This window comes from Lepisosteus platostomus, chromosome 9, assembly GCF_059453375.1.
Source record: "Lepisosteus platostomus isolate fLepPlt1 chromosome 9, fLepPlt1.hap1, whole genome shotgun sequence".
Taxonomy (NCBI): Eukaryota; Metazoa; Chordata; class Actinopteri; order Semionotiformes; family Lepisosteidae; genus Lepisosteus; species Lepisosteus platostomus.
Genome location: NC_142619.1, coordinates 10,506,098 through 10,521,331, shown reverse-complemented (window position 1 = coordinate 10,521,331; position 15,234 = coordinate 10,506,098). Strand labels below are relative to the sequence as shown.

General features: G+C 40.0%; 1 long non-coding RNA gene across 1 annotated transcript in view; it reads left to right on the top strand.

The window, feature by feature from the left end:
- The first annotated feature begins 2,474 nt into the window (after positions 1-2,474).
- LOC148654540 (uncharacterized) overlaps positions 2,475-15,234 on the top strand; it is a 214,658-nt gene continuing 201,898 nt past the window's right edge. The window contains exon 1 of the long non-coding RNA XR_015941486.1: positions 2,475-2,797. This is a non-coding gene — a long non-coding RNA (uncharacterized LOC148654540). The remainder of the gene's footprint in view (positions 2,798-15,234) is intronic.

Sequence of the window (15,234 nt, the reverse complement as noted above, 5' to 3'; positions counted from 1 at the left end):
ATTAGAGAAAATATTTCCGTGCTTAAACCAAAAATCAAATAAGATGCACTGCAAACAATTATCAGCTGCCCTGCTTACAGAAGTGTTTCACACTGTTGTGCACCACCATTGTATTGGAGATGTATCAGATATTAAACTGAGAAGAACACATGTATATTAAAAATCATCAGATATCTACAATGCATTACATAGAATGAACTGAGTTTATAAAGCCAACAGAATGTCCAGATCTGGGGGATTAAACACATGCACTCATACTAAGGAGCCAGGAAGTAGAAGGAGAACAGGCACAACATACAGTATTATTACTTCCACACAGGCAGTCATTAGGGGAAAACTCCAGTGCTTGAAAAGAGCTTTATCTTCTTTCTCTCCAGCTGGCCTAGTGGTCGCTTTAGTGACAGTTTCATTTTCCATTACACTTCAAAGTGACATTATAAAGACAACATTGCTGCAGAAATTATAAAAAGGGGTAGTCTCAGTCCCAGTTCTCCTGACTGGAAGGACACAATGCAACCATCAAGGTGCAAGACATTCCCGTTTTCATCTGAAAAGTTACTCGATGTGCATTCTAGATGACTGCATCTATTCCATGGGTTAGACCTTGGAATAAAAAAATGAATGAGTAAATGGACATTCCAAGAATGGAAAAAATAAACCAATAAATCTAAAAATATGGCTTTCCTTGTTTTCTTGTTTTAAAGGAAAGTTAAAAACAAGTCGTAGTGAGGGGACTCCTGAGTAACTCACTTATTTAAAGCTCCTTGCCTCCACTGGGATTAAATGAGTAAAAGCAAAAAAGAGGGGTTGTGTCTCAACAGCAATTACTACCAGCAGATGCAGATGAACTGTAGGTAGTATCAAGAGGAACTTTGTCTACTACCCAGGAGACATTTAACATTTAAATTGGAATGTTACAAGATACAAATGGCTAGCATCCCATGTTTGAATGTTGTATTTTTTTTGCTTGCAGTACCAGGGGGCAGTTGAAACTCAACTCAGCAAAGTTCCAAAACAAGTTTACATAACATTGAAGCAGACAGCTACTGCAATAACAATAATTTATGGAGGGGAATTGTTTTATTATCATTATCATATTATCTATTGATCAAAAATATTAATAGAGTGACATAAATGTGATAATCAAATTCAACCATACATGAATTAGATTTTAATAACAAAAACCTAGTCCTGACCATAGCTTGAACCATACCGTATCTCTAGGCCTTTTATCAAATGTTGCAATTACATAAGGGTTTCTGTCACGCCCTCTGCAGCCAGAGGGCGCTCCTTCTCTGTCCTGTCCCTAGTTTCCGGTCTGCTGTCCTTCCTGTCCCTCTCTTTCCCTTGGGCTATATATTTCCGGGTCTTGCACTCTGTCCTGGCTCAGCATTGACGTTCGGATGTCCTGAGACCCGCCTAGCACCAGGGCGCCCCACGTCCGCTCCCTGAGGGCATAGGTTTCTATACGCCATTCCTGAACTCTTTGCACTAATGAGCCCGGGCCTTTTCCCGTCTCGCCGCTACGCATATGGGTCTTTTTCTGCTCTCCTGCTCCCCACGGTTAGTCCCTTTGGACGTCCGAGACAGACTGCTGAGCCACCTACTGACCCCGCGAGCGGCGTTTTTTTTTGTCTTGCCGCAGTTTTTTTTTTCTTGTTCTCTGGGCTGTTTTTTTTTTCAGTTCCTCTATTCTAATCTCTGGATATCACTCCGATCTTCCGTGCCTGTGAGCGGGTCCTGTACCTGGCTTTCCTCGGGTAGATCACTCCGATATCAGTGATTGAATGTTGAGCTAGCTTGCCTATTCTTATTACTGGATATCACTCCGAGCTTCTGTGTCTGGAGCGGGTTCTCGTGCCTGGCTCTTCCTGGTCTTGCTCTCTCTGATATCAGTGATAGAATGGTAAGCTTTCTGCCGTTCCTCCATTCTTTTCGCTGGATATCACTCCGGGCATCTGTGTCTGTGAGGGGACTTCGGTCTGGCTTTCCTCAGGTTGTCCACTCTGATATCAGCGTTAGAATGTGAACGTGCCATTTGCCCAGTCTGCGGTATTTTTCCCCGGGGTTTTTGTGTTTTTTTTTTCTTGTTTTTTTGCCTTTTGTTTTGATTTTTTTCTTCCTGGTTTCCCCTCCTTTTTGGTCCCCCCTGCTCTCTGTGTCTTGGAACCTTGGTTCCTACCTGTTTTTGGTTCCTATTTTGTGTTTGTGGTTTGTCTCCCTGGTCTTTCCCAGGTTTTTTGTTTGTGTTTGTGCTTGTGTACTTTTTTGTTTTTAGTCTCTGGAGCTCTTCTCTACCCCCCCTTCCTCCACCCAATAAAGGTTTATACCCCGGAGGAAGGGGTAGCTCTCAGCCGTGGATTCCCGGAGGTTTCCTTTCAGTTAAATGAGGTTTTTCCTCCCCCCAGTGCTGGGCAGCTAATTTATTTGTATGGGCGTCAGGAGCCGCCCATGAAGGGGGGGGTAACTGTCACGCCCTCTGCAGCCAGAGGGCGCTCCTTCTCTGTCCTGTCCCTAGTTTCCGGTCTGCTGTCCTTCCTGTCCCTCTCTTTCCCTTGGGCTATATATTTCCGGGTCTTGCACTCTGTCCTCGCTCAGCATTGACATTCGGATGTCCTGAGACCCGCCTAGCACCAGGGCGCCCACGTCCGCTCCCTGAGGGCAGAGGTTTCTATACGGCATTCCTGAACTCTTTGCACTAATGAGCCCGGGCCTTTTTCCCGTCTTGCCGCTACGCATATGGGTCTTTTTCCGCTCTCCTGCTCCTCACGGTTAGTCCCTTTGGACGTCCGTGACAGTTTCATAGTATCCAAAAACACGAGAAAAAACAAAGGCACACATCTACTGTATTTTAATCGTGTATCCTATTATCAAATACTACCAAAAAATTGAATAAATGCACTGCACTGTATTTCAGCAAATTTATATATCAGCTGCAGTAATTTTCAAATCAAGAATAGCACTTTGTATATAAATATGTTTAATTTTGTGGCAAGAAACAGAAATCATAGTGTGGAAATATATACACACTGAAATATACTGAAAACATGTTTTTATGAAATTGTAAAGAAACCAAAATGTATGATTAGGATGATGAGGATGTTGCCTGGGCCACTCCTAGAAGCCTTCGTCTAAAATACTTGTTGTTTCTAAGCACATAATGGTTCCCCACCATGGAATGGCCAAAACAGGGAAAGCATTATAAACGATAAAAATAATTGTTGGCCATTTATATTATGTACACTGTGTATGACTTTGCATCTACTGTATAAATGTGAGTATTTGTGTGGTGAAGTTAGTGTTTTTGTAAGGATAATTTTTGACTTCACTGCAGAGACAAATCATGTTCTCAGTGATTAACCAGTGGTATCTGTTTTCTTCACATTTTGATCATATAGCAGGCAGCCTCGAGCATGCCCTGCTGGGATCTTTGAAAGACAAAGACAGTTATCTAGTACACAGGAGAAACTTTAGTTAAAAAGGCTGTCAGTAATCGAGTCACTGATGATTCTAAGGGAATGAGGGAATTTTTAATTATAAAAGCGGCAGAACTTTCATTGAAAATATCATAGTGTAAATAAACGTTTTTGTATAAACATTATAAATATGTTTGTCTCTTGTAACATGATGTATAAAGATGTAAATTCAATATTTTCTGATGAAATGGGATAGAAGTGAAAGTGGTTTATGAGTCTAAATTCAAGGAGATTTACTCTTGCGCTCTTTGTCAAAGTGTACCCATCACCACTTGCCAAGAGAAACTCAGAATGAATAGAATGAGTATCACAAATGGAATATATCTCAAATAGAGAAAAACCTGCATATTGATGCCTCACATAATAACCTCAGTAAGGTAGGAACAGCTTAATGGGGAATAGTGAATGTTTGGATGAGTTATTAGGAAGCAGAAGAAACTAGTCATGTGGAAAAGACTAATATGAAAACCCAAAAGAAATCAGGTAGCTGTGGAAATGGAGGTTAGGACAATAAGTAAACTGAAACCTGCATACCATACTATTTCATCTGAACAGAGGCCTAAGAGATACTTGACTTGGTCACTCATCTACAATGGGATAGAAAATACTATTGGAAATTGTTGTTGATTAGACTGGACATATCCATATGGTATCCACATTTTTAGGGGTACATAACCAAATATGACCATTTGACAACATGATATGGGTCTTTTATTATAGGGGTTAAGAGTAATGATATAATAAAATATTAATTTCAAGGTTTCCTTATATATTGCAGTAACACTAACAGGAGCCAGGAATTATCTTTTGGCAATTATATTTAAAGCTTTGCTTTTGGAACTCGGCAGATCCTGCAATTGTAATGTGTGAGAAAACTGGATTCCCACTCAAAGCATCAGGTGAGATAAAAATGAGGAAAGAGGAAATGAGCACAGACATTTTGAAGGAGTTAAGAAAAAGTACTCAAAGTTTCCCTGAGGGAAATCTGAATGTTCACTTTCTTAATGGCATCTGTTTTAGGAGGTTTACACCCTTAAAGAATACTTTGAGAACTAAGAAAGAAAGAGAAAGACCTCCTTAGCCCCAACATACAGTATACTGTAGGATATAATTTTTAGTTGCTTAAAGTTTGTAGAACATCATTGTGCTCTCATTGACTGTGGCTTGTGATTTCTTTCATACAGTAGATAGCTGTCCATCAGCAGAATATGTTTGAATTATAAATATACTATACATGTAATATCTATGAAGTATAGTTAAAGTGTACAGTATATACAAGTAATAGCTATCTGAATGTCCCCCACTGTTGTTCTAGATGTAACTGTTTTGACTTCTTTTAAGGGTGCAGATGAGATGTTAACTCTTTTGAAGATAATCTTACGATGAAACCGCAGGCCTCCTAAAATCCTGTACTAGAAACTGCAGTCAATGTATATGTTGTGTCATATTCTTTGGAAAATGTTATATTCAATTAAAATATAAATTAGGCACAAATGTGTGTACTTGTCATTTTATACTTATATAATACATATTTAGGCTCACTCTACTTATATTTTTGAAACAAAAACTGTGATGATCAGTCCTGCCACTACTGCACTCCACATTTTCACAAACTGGAACAAATTCACATCTCTAATATGCTTTATTACATTTGAATATAAATTACACAATCACAGAGCTCACAATCACAATCATGAGCCTGGCCAGTACCTGGATGGGAGACCTCCTAGTAAAAACTAAGGTTGCTGCTGGCAGAGATGTTAGTGGGGCCAGCAGGGAGTGTTCACCCTGCTGTCTATGTGGGTCCTAAAGCCCCATTATAGTGACGGAGACACTATACTGTAAAATACGTGGTATCTTTTGGATGAGACATTAAACCAAGATCCTGACTCTCTGTGGTCATTACAAATCTCAGAGCATTCCTCATACTAGTAGGGGTGAAACCTTGGCATCCTGGCCATATTTATCATTGGCCATTACCAAACATGGCCTCCTAATAATCCCCATCTATGAACTTCTCCCCACTGATAGCTGATGTGGGTGAGCATACCATGCGCACTATGGCTGCCATCGCATCGTTCAGGTGGATGCTGCACATTGGAGGTGGTGGAGGGGAGTCCCCATTAACTATAAAGCGCTTTGAGTGGTGTGTCCAGAAACGCACTACATTTAAATGTAAGGAATTATTATTAAAATATAATGATATATGACATCTTCCACAATTATTCAGGTTCCAGAGGAAGGCTCCACAGCTGAAACATGTTTTCTTTCTTCTCTTTTAAGCATGGAATAAACCTATTGTTCCTTTGCAGCCCACGCATGCAGATGCAGCTCTTCACCTAAACTATTTTCTTAGATATACTGTATCTGTTCATAAGCTTCCTTTGTATACTGTATACAAAACACACGCTCCAGATTAATCTTAACATAAATTGTACAATTAGAACTGTCTTACAAGGAATAGAGTTCAATTCTGGACCTCAAGTGCTATCTATGTGGAGTCTGTATGATATCCCTGGGTTTATGTGAGTTTTCGCCGGGTCATCCTCCCACAGTCCAAAGATATACTGGTAGGTTAATTTACTTTTGGGAAAGCTGGCCCTGGTGTGAGTGTGTGGGTTTGTCTCTGTGCCATGCTCCCCCATAACCTTGAATTGGATGAGACGATTAGAAAATGGATGGATGGGATGCTGGAATAGAGCAATTAGTGTGTGTTAATCATCAGTGCCATGTTAAACATATCAAGATAATTTACCAAAAGCAGAAAGCATTGATGAATGTTTCACTTTGAAGAATTTATCAGGCATACAATCATCTGCAGTTCTTTCAGATCATATTGATATTTACCTTTCTTAGACAATTAATGTGTCAGATGAAAACATCAATATAAATGAAAACAATTATTTTAGAAAAATAGTCCTTCAAAAAATGTATTTAAAGAGAGTGATTATAACAATAACGAACAATATAGTTGTCTGTGAATTTGTCATTAAAAATTGAGAAGTGAATTTTTACTTCCAGTTGATTGTAAGGCGTTTAAGAGGGAAGCATCTTGTTTTTTACTTTCTCTGCTCCAGCATTTATTTTTCAGGTTTGTAAACTCACATTACCACTGTAACATATAAGACCATATAAGTGCCATAATCCATGAAACAATAATGTATTTTTTAATAGTTTCTTTAAAATGTCACCTGAACACAGATCTTGGACTAATGAGTGAAAATAAAACAGATATAGAAATATTTTGTCTGTTTATTCAGATAAAAATAAAACGACTTCTTTGTTATGTGATTATTTATATACAGACATATGAGTACATTTGTCCTGGCTTTTAGAATGGCCTATCTGCAATATAGATTTTAAGCACTAAATAATATTTTTCAATGTGTCCACATTCATGGGAGTGATATTATAATGGGATTTATATTTTTTGTTTAATAAAAACCTGTGCAAGAAAAAATGAAATTCAGCTTAAGCTTTCCTATGTTTATGCTTTTGCTTATGTCCTTGATGGGTAAAATAGTTTGAAAATTCAAAACAAACTAATGACAACATTGCGTCTTCTTGTTCCCATAAAAATAATAAGTATTTTGATGTGTTTTAAAGAAGATATTTTCTAATTTATAGGGTTATTTTTAAAGCTTGACCTTTAAGCCTATTAATGGGCTAAAAAAGAGTAGGATGTAATAAAGAAGAAGGGTTCCCTGACACCGATTAGACACAACAAATGTCTTTTATAAAAATGACTTTTTATATAGAAATGTCACTTTACCCTGGGAATGGAGCAAACCCCACAGATTTTGAAATTATATTGTATGTGCCTTACACAGTCGAGGAGTTGGCCAGGACTTCTGCCTAGATGTGCCATCTGTGGTAATTGCCATCATCTTCTTCGGGGACATATCTAGCTAATTATATCTACAGCCACTGTTTCGATATAATTCTTTGGTACAGCCCAGCAGCTCAGTTCCTGTTACTGAAGATATGAGTTCCTGTTACTTTTATCACCAGGGACATGACAAACTAATCCAGCTCCCATCCCTAGTCTTCAGCTACACCTCTGCTGGTGCTTGAATACAAAAACATGGAAAGACCACATCACCTAATACCAGAGTCAGAGAGTTGGCCCAGCTGCAACTTCTTTCACCACTGTCTTGCCAATTTTCCCTTCAGCAGGGCAGTCCTCATTTAATAATAATAATTTATAATAATTGCTTACACTTATATAGACCTTTTCTGGACACTCCACTCAAAACGCTTTACAGGTAATGGGGACTCCCCTCCACCACCACCAATGTGCAGCACCCACCTTGATGATGCGACGGCAACCATAGTGCGCCAGAACACTCACCACACATCAGCTATCAGTGGGGAGGAGAGTAGAGTAATGAAGCCAATTCATAGAGGGGGATTATTAGGAGGCCATGATTGGTAAGGGCCAATTGGAAATTTGGCCAGGACACCGGGGTTACACCCCTACTCTTTTTGAGAAGCGCCCTGGGATTTTTAATGACCACAGAGAGTCAGGACCTCGGTTTTACATCTCATCCGAAGGACTCACCAGCTCTGGCAGATGGACTGGAGATGTTGCAGATCCATTACAGCCTTCTAGCTGAAATGTAGGACTCTCCGCCTGTTGTGTCTTTGCTCTCCATGAGGTTTACCACCTTTCCTGTTTTGCCACCCCTTAGGAAATTCTATGTAAATGTGTCATGCACTGATGGGATTTGTAACGGACACGGACTGGAATCCGTGTCGGATCTTGTAGAAGACCCTATGCGATGCGGTAAGAGCTGGAGAAAACAGGAGGCGTGGTAAAAAGGAACACACAGGGGTTTAATAGTGCACAAAATAATAGTGACCGTCCATGAGACAGTGTACGGGGAAGACAAAACGGCATCCAAATCCAAACGGGTCCAAGGGCAGGTCAAAGCACGGTCCGAAAGTCCATAAACTGGAAATCCATCCTGGAACGCGACAAAGTTAAAATCCCCGGGAGAGGGGAGCACACAGACGAACGAAACATGGAGGTCCAAGGGTGACGGGGCGAGATCCTCCAGACCCCGGGCTCAGGAAGCGGGAGGTGTCGGGGATGAGGCCTATGCCCTCAGGAGACGGACGTAGGGTTTCCTGGTGCTAGGCGGGCCTCGCAACATCTTACCCTAATGATGAGCCCCGAGGACTGGAGGAGCAGGTCTTTAAATAATAACACTAAAAGGGTACACCTGGAGAGCTAAATGACACGAACAATAATGAGAGCAGTGGAGCGCCCTCTAGGGAGGGATGTCGGGCGTGACAGGATTTGATCACAGCTGCTCTCAGTCAGTCTGTCAGCAAATAATTCTGTTATGCCAAATGACCGGGTCTCTGAAAGTCAGCTGTTTGCAGATTACTAAAATCAGAATAATAAGATTGCTTATAATAGATGTTATTACATAATCCTGTTGTTATTATTAGCTAATATGAGCTCAGTTACTCCTGTAAACTTCTGGTGCTCCTGCTACTACAGGTTTGCACCATTCAATGAATGTTGTTTGGTTTTTCACTGAATCTTTCACAGGCGTGACAAAGAGACTCTGATCATACACAAAGAGTTGGGCGAACTCAGTGGGCAGCATTTATTACCTTAAAGGGATGCAAGACCAGTTTATACACTGAAATGTGTTTAAAGTAAATATGCCCAACACTGTGGACACTTGGATTCACTGGGTTGAACAGAAGGTATATTTCGGTTCTTACGCAATCAAATGTATGGATAGAATTATCCCCAGATAGTATACTGTTCTCATTCATGATTCCAAATAAAAACTGATTGACTGCAAAAATAACAGATTTTGACTTTGATGTTCCAATGCTTTTGCAGGGCACTGTACATGTTGTGATGAATATGGGATCAGATTTTGTCTCATCATCTAAGGACTTTGAAAATGAGCCCTTGCGACTAGGACTGTTTTGAAACATTTTCCATATTCATATTTGTCCTTTCTATAACAGGACTATTAGTACTGTGCAATCTATGCCAGCAACATAAATATCATGTCCCCTATGAAGAAATAGGCCAAGTAAACAAATGACATATCTAACTACGTCTTATGTTTCTTTCAAAAAAAAGTTTAAGAATTGTTTTACGATTTGATATTTTATATTTTTTAGATGGAAATACTGGAAAGATGGAAAATACTTTAATATCTTTTATATTGTCTGTGTCCATGCCGTTTTGACAACAAACTAAGAAAAAGTGAAGATGTTAAGAAGCTCATATTATTGAATAAAAGGCAGTGAAACAGGAAACATTTTAAAGATGGAACTTGTGTAGATTGCCATCAGCACAAACACTACAAGGCCTTTTTTTAATGTCTTTGGACTGTGGGAGGAAACTGGACAACCCGACGAAAACCCACATAAGCCCAGGGATAATACACAAACTCCACATAGATAGCACAGCAGGTCCAGAATTGAAATCTATTCCAGCATCACTTGTAAAGACAATTCTAATACGGAAATTTGTGTTAAGATTAACCTGGAGTGTCTGTTTTGTATACACTATACAAAAGAAGCTTATGAACATATATATATATATAAATTAGGAACAAGTAATAGGTTTATTCCATGCTGAAAAAAAGAAGAAAGAAAACACAACGTTTCGGCCGTGGAGCCTTCTTCAGGTGTCAAGAAGGCTTTCACACCTGAAGAAGGCTCCATGGCCGAAAACGTTGTGTTTTCTTTCTTCTTTTTTTAGAATGGAATAAATCTATTACTTGTTCCTTTGCAGCCTATGCATGCTGACGCAGCTACCCACCTGAACTACTACAGTATATTTAAATTATACATACTGTATTTTAATATGTTCTCACTAATAAGCCAATCCAGCAAAGCTGTCAATCAGTTTATTACTCCAGGGACTGACCTTTGGAGACAGAACTCAGAGTCCTCCTTTTAAAAAAATAAAACAGAAACAGATTAGCAGACAAGAAACATTAATAAAGCTCTCCAGTTATAGCCATGTGAGTAATCATTGACCTTGACCATTCAGCATGTCAGTACTATCACTGTGGATACTTGATATGCTGGTAGTCATGAAATTACTTAGTTTGATTTCAAACTTTATATTATAAGACTGTCACACTCACACTGCATTTTTAGCCATTTTAATTTCTTGAGAAAATGTTTATTGGACTCCATTTTGAACTATACAATCAATCAAAGTTTATTTATCAAATGTACAACTATACAGCGCGCAGCAGTAATTGCTGGCAATGAAATGTCTTTTCTATGAGCTCACCGGGGGCATAAAAGTCACAAAATTAAAGTTACAAAATAAGGTTACATAACAATAGTGCAATAGAAATTGAGTAAGATAAACTCAGACAAAACTCAATATAAATAGAGCTGCAATGTGTCAAGGGTGTATGCAATACATTATGTCAAATTAGTGCAGTATGCTGAATACAATGAAAACTTTATGTCCATGTAGCCATTACGGTGATTTGCTGAAGGAACTGCAGCTTAGCTATTTAGCAGTCTTATTGCCTGGAGGTAGAAGCTGTTCCGTAAACGGTTGGGCTTTGACAGAATGCTTCGATCCTGTTGACCAGATAGTAGGATAGAAAAGAGTTTATGACTGGGATGACTGGGGTCCTTGAGAATGGACCTGGCCTTCCTAAGACATCTAGCTGAGTGGATATCCAGGATGTTTGGTACCTCACAGATGGTAATGAGCTGCGCTGACTTCACCACCCTCTGCAGTTCTTTGCGATCCCGGTTGGAGCAGTTCCCATACTAGGCAGTGATGCAACCAGTCACAATACTTTCAGTAGTGCGCCTGTATAAGTTGGTCTGGATATGTGACAGCATGCCGAACTTCTTTAGCCTGTGGAGAAAGAATAGATGCTGCCATGCTGTTTTGACCACAGTGTTGGTGTGGTGGGTCCAGGTCCAGTCCTCTGTGATGTTAACTCCCAAGAACTTAAAACTGCTGACCCTCTTAACTGCAGTCCCATTGATATAGATAGTGGTCCCTGGTGTTTCCTATAGTCCACAATCATCTTAGTCTTACTAACATTCAGAGAGAGGTTGTTCTCCTGGCACCATGTTGCCAGTGTTTCAACCTCACCCCTGTTCGTAGACTCTTCACCATCTGTGATCAGGCCTATGACTGTTGTATTGTCCACAAACTTAATGATGGAGTTTGAGTTATGCTTGGCGACACAATCATGGGTAAATAAGGAGTAGAGGAGAGGGCTAAGCACACAACCTTGGGTGGCTCCAGTGTTTAGAGTCAGGGTAGAGGATATGTTGGTGCCCACCCTCACCACTGTGGATGTTCCGTCAAGAAGTCCAGGATCCAATTACAAAGGGAGGTGTTCAGTCCCAGGAACTTGATGAGAAGCTTTAAGGGCACTATGGTATTGAATGCTGAGCTGTAATCAACAAACAGTATACTCACATATGTTCCTTTCTTAGCCAGGTGTGAGTGGGGAGTATGGATGGCAGTGCCAATAGAATCCTCTGTTGACCTGTTCTGGCGATACACAAATTGCAGTTGGCCTAGGATGTCAGGCAGCGAGGTGATGTATGCTTTGACCAACCACTCAAAGCACTTCATGATAACTGAAGTGAGTACAATGTGGCAGTAGTCATTCAGGCAGCTGACTCTGGGATCCTTAGGAACAGGGACAATGGTGGTTTTCTTAAAGCAGGATGGAACTATAGACTGAGCTAGAGAAAGATTGAATATGTCCGAGAAAACATCTGCCAACTGGTCTGCAAATGCCTTCAGAACATGGCCAGGGATAGGGCCAGGAGCCTTGTGTGGATTGGTCTTTTTTAAAAATTTACACACATCTACTCTGGGCATGATCAGTGGGTGTTCGACCTGGATTTCTGGAATCCTCCTGGCTAGGTCTGTGTTACTGACCTTAAACCGAGCAAAGAATGAATTTAGTTCATCAGGAAGAGGGGCAGACTGTTGTCTGATATAGCTGGGTTGCGCTTTGTAGTCTGTAATGGTGTGTATACCATTCCATATGTTTCGTGTGTTGCAGCTGTGATAATATGACTAATTTAACTCTATAGTTGTATTTAACTATTTTGATGGCTTTCCCAAGGTCAGGAAATAGAAAAAAATAGAGTTTTTGTATCTATCCATATAGCCAGAATTGAAAGCAGCTGTCCTCGCTTTATGTTTGATACCTATCTCACCATTTACCCACGGTTTTTGATTTGGGTATGTGCAACCAGTAATCCTGGGAACCACGTCTTCAATGCACTTATTGATGTAGCCAGTAACATACAGGTTGATATTATTTCTGGCAGCTTCACGGAAGATCTGCCCGACAATGGTAGCAAAACAGTGACTTAATTTAGAATCTGATTCATCCGACCAATGTTGAATGGTTCTTAACACTGGCCTCTCCTGTTTACAAGCTTCAGTTACAAGCTAACTGAAGTTAATCAAGTGTGAGCCTGGCCAGTACCTAGATGGGAGACCTGGATGCTGCTGGAAGAGTTGTTAGTGGGACCACTCACCTGTTGTCTGTGTGGGTCCTAATTCCCCAGTAAAGTGATGGAGACACTATGCTGTAAAAAAAGGAGCTGTTTTTCAGATGAGATGTAAAAACAAGGTGAATGAGCCTTTTTTCATTGTCTTCACAAAATATATTTGGGATTATTTTATCTCTGGCTGATCTGGGGTGGACTTGGTGTAGAAGTGGTGTCCCAAGCTTCCTCTCCACGCAAAGAATAACTTAACACATTTTGGCTCTCAAGAATTGACTAACAGAGCCAAGCTGCCGCAGTTTTTGGAACAAGTGCAATCAGTTGGAATGGAAATGGCAGAAGTGGCTTCTCATGTTTTAAAAATGATGCAAAATTTGAATGTCGATACAATTACTTAGTAATAGTAATTTAGTATTCAGCCACTTATTTCTAAGTTAGGCAATTCTTATCTCCAATTGTTTGAGCAAACAATAGGCACACAAAAGATCCTGAACAAGCATGCAACTACAATAAGTTGGAAAATCTAGAGATCAAAGAAATCAAGCTTGTGTATATTTATATTTCTGAGGCCAAAGTGCTCTTTGACCAACAATTAGCGTAGTTTATCAGATACATAAAAGCTCCATCCAAGCATAATGCAGACTTGTCAGAAGCAGTGTGCTTTTTATGTCTCAGTGTCCAGTTTTTGTACTGAAATGATTCTTGAACTAATCTTGTCACTAAAGACTTGTCACTCTCTCTATATATAATTAAAGTAGAACTCCAACTCTATTTTTATATTTTGTGGTTAGAAAGACTCAGCATCGTTGTGTGCATTTCACACCACGATAAATTTAAAATGTACACAGCAATTTGTAAAACCTCCAATTTACATTACAAAATAGAACAAATTTTCAGGTATGCAGAGCTCCATATTCTGCAATTCAGAACGAGACAACAAAACTTCTGTAAGCTTACTCATTACAGTTACTAGCGAGCAGGAAGGGACACTTCATGATGCAATTTGTGGAAACTCTGTCTCGCCCATTGTGACTACCGTACGTGGCAACTCAGGGTACTTTCACAAAGTTCACGATTTTGTGCTTAATTCAAAATGTATCAATTTTTTCTACACCTTCAATGATTTTATTTTGTTACTGAGATTTAATAACCAGTCTGAGAAATCTGGACTGCAGTTCCCCTCTAATGTGTTCTGTGACCCACTTACTGTGCCTGCATATCCCACAGAGCATTTGCAACAAGCCAGTGTTTTGTGTCAGATGAGACAAAACTGGAACTTTTCACCCAATCAACACCATCCCTACTGTTAAACATAATGATGACAGTATTGTATTATAGTTCTGATTTGAATCCAATAGAGAATCTGTGGCAATTGCCTGCCATTGAAATTTCCAGTTTTATAGTATTACTGTATGTTATTGGTGACAGTCAAGGTTATCAGAAGGGGTTGTTGGTGTTTGAAAGGTAAGTTATTAACTGATAATTCTCCTAATAACAATAAGGAATGAGAAATTGGAATGTTGCTCTCCACAAGTGTAGATAATTTTTAAAGTAATTTCTGTCCAAAAATGCTTAGATTGGTGGTGAAGAAAGATGTGAAGACGGGGGTTTGAATTTAATCCTTTCTGTAGGGGGTTTAGACTTCTAAGTCACAAGCTGGGGTTTATGGCAGGAAAGGGGGTTAACTGATAAGGATTGCAGATGCAAGCTAGGAACCCCCCTGGGTGTAATGTTAAACTGACCATTTGCCCAGAACATCGTAAACTGGCCAAATACCCCTCTTTACCATCAGACCGAGTGACGTCAGAAACGGAGAAGAAAACACTATATAACCCAAAAGTTTGTAACAGTACGTGGAACAATACTTCGGTTTTGTTGTTTCTTGCGGGAAACAAGACTTCGGCTTTATTGTTCCTTGCATGCAATAAACTCATCTGTTTTACTTCATCTCGGGATCAAGAACCTTATTTCTTCTGTTACAACAAATTTGGCGTAGTCGGCAGGATGCTCCAGAAGGCGCAGAACTTCCCATCGGCAGGAGAGACGGTCAGCGTGCACATAACTAAGAGGTAAGGACTCCTCTTTTATTTAAAAGTCCCGACTCTCTCTGACCGATTGGGAAATCTCTGCTCCCTGCGAGAATCGCCCGAGATGACGGAGTAAACGTGAGTTTCTGAATTCCTCTGGCCCGGGGAAGGCACCGGTGTATGTAATGGGTTGGTTGCTGTAAGCCCAGAATTTGGTCTGGCAGGGGTTCCGC